The 6756-nt window shown below is 38.5% G+C and overlaps 1 long non-coding RNA gene across 1 annotated transcript; it reads right to left on the reverse strand.

Moving 5' to 3' along the window:
* Positions 1–1341: 1341 nt before the first annotated feature.
* Positions 1342–3267, reverse strand: LOC113277945. The gene is made up of 3 exons (XR_003325231.1): positions 3099–3267; positions 2783–2846; positions 1342–1659 (listed from the first exon to the last, which is right to left on the reverse strand). It is a non-coding gene; the product is annotated as an uncharacterized LOC113277945 (long non-coding RNA).
* Positions 3268–6756: the final 3489 nt, after the last annotated feature.

A 6756-nucleotide genomic window follows, 5' to 3' on the forward strand; every position in this document is an offset into this window, starting at 1 on the left:
TAATCCTACAAAAATTTGCTATTCATCAACAATTTAGTCGCATTGTAGGCCAAATTAAAAAAATAAAAGTAATAATTTTAGGTAGTACAAAGTATCATTGATTTCCTAGGGTTTCTGCTGCGCCCTATTTTTTTTGAATTTATTTACTCCGGCATCCGCATAGTGTCCAAGTCAGTACCATCATGTATGTCTAACTCATTCCATCAAAGCCATAAGGGTCTTGGGCCCGTAAGCTTAGACCAAAAGACAGTCGTTGACAAACTTCGTCACGAATATGTTGTCATTGGTGTGTATCCGCCAGTAGGCAGAACAATGTTTCTCGATAAGGTTTCGCTAATGTCATTCTTTGTACAAGGGACTTTTTTGCCACAATTGGCATATATGAGTTGTTTCATGCAAGGAATTAAATAAGATGCATCATGTATGCATAAAAAGAGATCTTAACCCTTATCGAAGAAGGTATTACATGGAGATATCTACTTCCGCAACTCTTTGGCGTCAACCATATAAAATCTGCTTAAGATGCCAACTCCTCCCTTCAAGACCAAAAACGGAAGAAGCATCATTCACAAAGTTGTTCCAGCATCTTGTCCGATAATAGAGTATAGTTCTCGATTCATTTGGCCACTTGGCATAATACAACCACCACCAAGTGGATCACGAATGGGTTTTCCAAGGAAGCAACATTAACCAAACTTCAAGGAACTGATAAGTAAGCAACATTGCAGATCAGACATCTTCAAATATTCCCCAATTTGGTAAACATACCCCAGACCAGAGTACAGATATGAAAATTCCATATATTTGGTTGCTTGGCATAATACAGCTGCCACTTAAACAAATTTGCATATAATTTACTAATAAAGATAGAATATGACATGGGCAGAGTATTTTCTAAACTGAACTCATTCAAACAATATTTGCCTAGTTGTATACATAATGCAATTCCACGAAATAATTTAAAACACAATTGAAATGTAATGACCAAACTCAAACTTTGATAAAGATTGGGTTCGGAACAATTGGACCTCCAGATGAGAAGGAAGCCATATACATTGTCGGTTTAGTGTCTGATACAGTTTTATGATGATGCAATGTGTTTATTAGTCTACTTGATATAATTGAAGAGTCTGGTTCCATGATCGATTTCACAGCAGTTCCTGGAAGGACATATGCACTTACAGGTAACTTGACTCCATTCGCCAAGCCATCTGCTAGGACATAGGAATATAACGACCTTCTCATTTCCAGTCCCTCGCAGACTCTTGCCCACTTTCTTCGGAAAACACAGTACTGTTGTCCCATTTGTTTTCTTTGGTGATAAGGTAAGTAATGTCTGTGTGCTTAAAAAAGTTTGTTATAGATAAAAATTCTTCTTTGAAAAACAGAAAACAGCCTCACTAAATCCAATGCAGTAAGTACAACCCTCATACAGTACACAACATGCCATGATTAGAGTTTATAACCTTGATATCATCCACTTAGCATGGGAAAATTGATATTGCTAACACCCAGAAACCAAGAAAAGGTAAAACAATATTTACCTTCGCACAGACCTGGTAACATTCCTTTCTCTAGAACTAATATTTAATAGCCAATCCAAGATTCATTAATTGGTCTATTTATTCACGCATTCTCCAGCGAAGCTTTTCCTCGTAGCTGCAGGAAAGTGATTAGGCATGGTTAGCCTATACGAAGTGAAAAATCAATTATGAAAGACTAAGAAAGGTGGCTGCAGGTAAAACATGAGAACCATATGCACTGATGTAAGGGAAAAAAAGTAGCGTGTGTAGGTGTTACATCAGACTACACTACCAGAATATTGTATCCTTGTGTAGTAATATAGCTAAGCTCCATAAACACAATTAGTTAATAAGGTCTTAGCGCAATAATTACCATTAATTGTTGGATCTTGTGAACAGACGACCGAAGACCCAAGGGTCATAAACCACACATAAGATAGAATAGAGCATAAAACAGTTGGTAAGGTCATGCGCAACTTCAGGATATTGGGGTCATGGCCATGTCATCTAGGCCTTCTTTGATTTAATCCAAGCATATGCTTAGCTATTGCGCCATAGGCATTTTGAGTTTGAATTAACCCAGCAAGGTTTCTGATTTCCACCAGAACTTGTGTCTTAAAGAGAAAATACACATAAAAACATAGAAAGAGACAAAGAGAAAATGACTTAGAACTCGAAGCTTGAAATGCTTAGAAGTACAATGGAGAAATATCTTCATACCTGTTAAAAATAAGTAAATTCCATATCGGATTACTAACGACTTCGTAACATAACTAATTACGAACGCAAACTGATACAAAATACTAAGGTTGATTATCATCTCATTGAAATGAAACTTATATTTCCATTATTTTTAAACAACTTCACTCATCATGCTGCGACTTTTAAAAACATGTTCCATTATTTTTAAATAGAAGATTTGCTATTGCCCCAATAGAGTTGTAATCTATTGCTCTTTCCCCTCAGAATGTTGTAATCTCTTCTTGGGGCATTCATCTGGCCATCCATGGTGCAGGAATAGTCTTGATTATTGCATTTAGCAACACCGCAACAACTAAGAAAACTTATATAAAAAATCATTTAACAAAACCAAAATTCTCTATGTCTAAACCAAATCAAAATCTTCAAACCAACATAAAGCAAGACCATACATGGAAAGCTTTTTCATTTTTGGAAAGGAGTCGCACATGAAAATCCAAAACAAACTGCTCTGATAAATGAAAAAGAAGATAAAACCTTATAAAGAAAAAGTGAAATACCTGCTAAATTGCAAGATGTTCCGACATAGATTTGCTTCTGAAGGTGTTACAACTTACATTAAACCTGTAGAAATCCATATTCTAATCAGCAAAAACAAAGTTTGGAACATGGGTTTTACGCTTTTACTTGCCATTTGAAGAATAAAATATTCGATTGTAGCAAATGCACTCAGTAGAATATATAGAACTTCTCCTGTCTAAATTTCAAAACCTTTCAGTAAGACAATCCAGCAAAATCAAATCCCTAGTTCATAAATGTATGCAATCATCCATATAAACCACCAGAATTCAAAACTCTTTTAGTAGTATATATTACCTGATTAAGCAACAGCAGATCTACGACCATCTACAGGCACCTTAGACCACCAATGGTGGCTCCTGATATATGTTGAACAATAGCTTGTTCATGGAGAAAAAGGGTACTGTTAGTTTTTCTTTGCATTGAATACGAAGCACTGAGGTCGAGAATAATCTGGATGACCGGATAAAATTGGAACTGGTCATGTTAAGTTTGGTAATTCCCTCGTATTTCATTCATTCATCACGTTTCAATTTATACAAGACTCAACTTGGACAAACCCTAAACCTGCCGACTTGAGACCGATTACTTGGGTCTCAAGTTTGCTACGTACGGAAACAGACCCTTTACATGGACTGTCCAAGTCGGTCTAGAAATCCAGACCGAATACGTAGGTCTCAAGACACAGTCTTGAGTCCAACACTACGTATCCCGTAATACCCCCCTCAAGACGGAGCATGTAGGTCACAAATGCCCATCTTGGACAAAAGACCTTGAAATTGAGCTTTCCCTAAGGATTTGGTGAAGATATCTGCCAATTGCACCGCCGTAGGAGTGTAAGAAGGGGATATAATCTTCTGTACTATAGCATCTCGAACAACATGACAGTCCACCTCTATGTGTTTGGTTCGTTCATGAAAGACTGGATTCTGAGCAATGTATAATGCTGATTGACTATCACACATGAGCTGCATTCCATGTGGATGACGAACCCCCAAATCACCAAGTAATTGTTTCAACCACTTCAACTCACATGTTGCTGCTGCCATGGATCGGTATTCTGCTTCAGCTGAACTCCGAGAAACAGTTGGTTGCTTCTTTGTTTTCCAAGACACCGGTGAATGCCCAAGACGAACAAACCATCCTGTCAATGAACGTCTAGTCAAAGGGCAACTTGCCCAATCTGAGTCACACCACCCTTGCAAACTTAGGGTACTATCAGAGCGCAACAGAATGCCTTGCCCAGGATTCTTTTTCAAGTATCTAACCACTCGAAGTGCAGCCTTCCAATGTTCGATTCTCGGTTGTTGCATAAACTGAGACATTGTATGTACCGAGTATGTAAGATCAGGTCTAGTCACTTCCAAATAAATCAGTCTACCAATTAGTCTTCTATATTTTTCAACATCAACGAACAAATCTCCCTGCGCCAAAGCCAGACGATGATTAGTCTCCATTGGAAACTCAGCAGGTCTAGCTCCTAATAAACCTGTTTCCATGATAATATCCAATGCATATTTCCTCTGGCATATATAAATACCCTGTTTGCTGCGAGCTATCTCCAAGCCGAGAAAATATTTCAATTTTCCCAAATCTTTCATCTTGAAACATTGTCCCAAGTATGATTTAAATGTATGAATCTCCACTAGATTATTCCCGCAATAATCAAATCATCTACATACCAAGACATTAAGCTGTATGTCTCCCTTGGTCATAGTAAAAAGAGAGTAGTCCGAGTATGCTTGCTAAACCATATTTCTTCAAGGCTGTTGATAGTTTGGCAAACCAACAACGAGGAGCCTGTCTTAAACCATATAATGATTTCTTCATTTTACACACCATATTTGTCTGACCTTGGCAAATCCAGGTGGTATCTTCATATACACCTCTTCCTCCAAGTCTCCATGAAGAAATGCATTATGTACATCCATCTGATGTACTTCCCAATGTTTAACTGCTGCGACAGCTAAAAAAGTACGTACCGTTGTCATTTTTGCAACTGGTGCAAATGTCTCTTTGTAATCCAATCCTTCAACCTGATGATTCCCAAAGATCACCAAGCGTGCTTTTAATCACCAACTTCCCATTTTCATCATACTTCTCCGTGTAAATCCATTTACTCCTAGGCTCTCTTGCCCGGCGGTAATTCTTGCAATTCCCAGGTACCTTGTTCTTCCAAAGCTCGGATTTCTGCTTCCATGGCTTTCCTCCACCCTGGATGCTTCAGCTTCTTTAAAGTTGCGTGGTGCAGACCCAGCTGTTATAGCTGCAAGATATTTCTTATGCACAGCAGAAAATTTATCACAACTAACATAATATGTCAAAGGATAAGGCGTACCTGAGGATGTGATGTGTGTGTAGAATGAGGATGAGGTAGACTGTTTTCTCGAATGGTGTGCGTCACAAATCCTTTAGTCTGCTAGAAGGGATCTTCTGCGCTTCCCTTTACCCATGTCACCTCAACTACATATCATTGCGAGAAGCAACATTTTCTTCATGTTTATTCTCGGACTCAGCTGAAACACCACACCTTCAGTCTCAGTAGAAGGACCAGTATCCTCGGTCTCAGCTGAACTATCAGCGCTACCTGTCTCAGTTGAAACTCCAGCGCTGTCCGTCTCAGTGGAATCTCCACCTTGAGGAGCTAATACAGCTCCTTCTCTGCTGTCATATTCACTCCAGCACTCATCTGGACTGTACTGAAGCCGCTCAGCCAATACACCTTGCGTATCAGTCACAGATGAAGCATTAAATTTCGACTGCATCATCTCAGTCGCTATCTTACGTGACACAACCTCAGTCTGAAACGGAAATTGATGTTCAAAAAACTTGACATCTCTTGACACCCTAAATTGTTTCATGTCTAAATCATATACTTGCCATGCCTTTTTACCAAACGGATACCCAAAAAATACACACCTTCTTCCTCTACTCGCAAACTTATCCCCTTTACTACTTTGATCATGCACATAGAACAAGCATCCAAATACCTTCAACTGATGATATGGAGGCTGTTTTCCAAACAAAAGCTCATACGGAGTTTTATGATCTAAAATAGGTGTAGGCGTATGATTGATTAAATACGCAGCTGTCAATGCGCATTCCCCCCAAAACCTTATTGGCAAATTGGATTGAAATCTCAAAGCCCTTGCCACATTCATTATATGTTGAAGTTTTCTCTCAACTTTTCCATTCTGTTGTGGTGTACCTACACAGGATATCTCAAACACTATCCCATTAGTTCGGAAGTATCCACGCAATGCATTGAACTCAGTTCCATTATCACTTCTAACAATTTTGATTTCTTTATTAAACTGACGCTTCACAAGAGCAATGAAGTTAAGAAATGTCTGTTCAACTTCAGTTTTGTTTCGAAGCAAATAAATCCACACACCTCTTGAAAGTCATCTACTATTGTCAAAAAATAATGTGCTACACATGATGACTGAGTCTTATACGGACCCCATAAATCTATATGAACCAACTCAAAAATACAACTGGATTTACTGAAACTACTAGCAAAACTACTCCTATGATGTTTTTCTCGTGGACAGATATCACAAGCATCATTATTCTTCTTTATTAACCTACTTATTCCTTGTAACTTCTGCAACACTTTCTCTGAAGGATGTCCCATACGCTGATGCCATAGCTCATACGTATCTCCATTAACAGCCATAACTTAAACTTGAGGCACACCACAGAAAATATACAGTCCACCTTGTCGCTCAGCCACTCCAATCATCCTCCTCGTCAACCGGTCCTGTATAAGACATAAACTGTTAGTACATTGGATAATACATCTTTTCTCATCAATAAGTTGTGTAACCGAGATTAAGTTACAAGTTATCTGAGGCACATAAAGCACATTCTCTAGTCTCAATCCCCCAGGTAGAATAACAGTTCCTATCTTCTTAGACAATGCAGACTTCCCATCTGGAAGTCCAATATTGCA

This window comes from Papaver somniferum, chromosome 5 (assembly GCF_003573695.1).
Source record: "Papaver somniferum cultivar HN1 chromosome 5, ASM357369v1, whole genome shotgun sequence".
In the NCBI taxonomy this organism is placed as follows: Eukaryota; Viridiplantae; Streptophyta; class Magnoliopsida; order Ranunculales; family Papaveraceae; genus Papaver; species Papaver somniferum.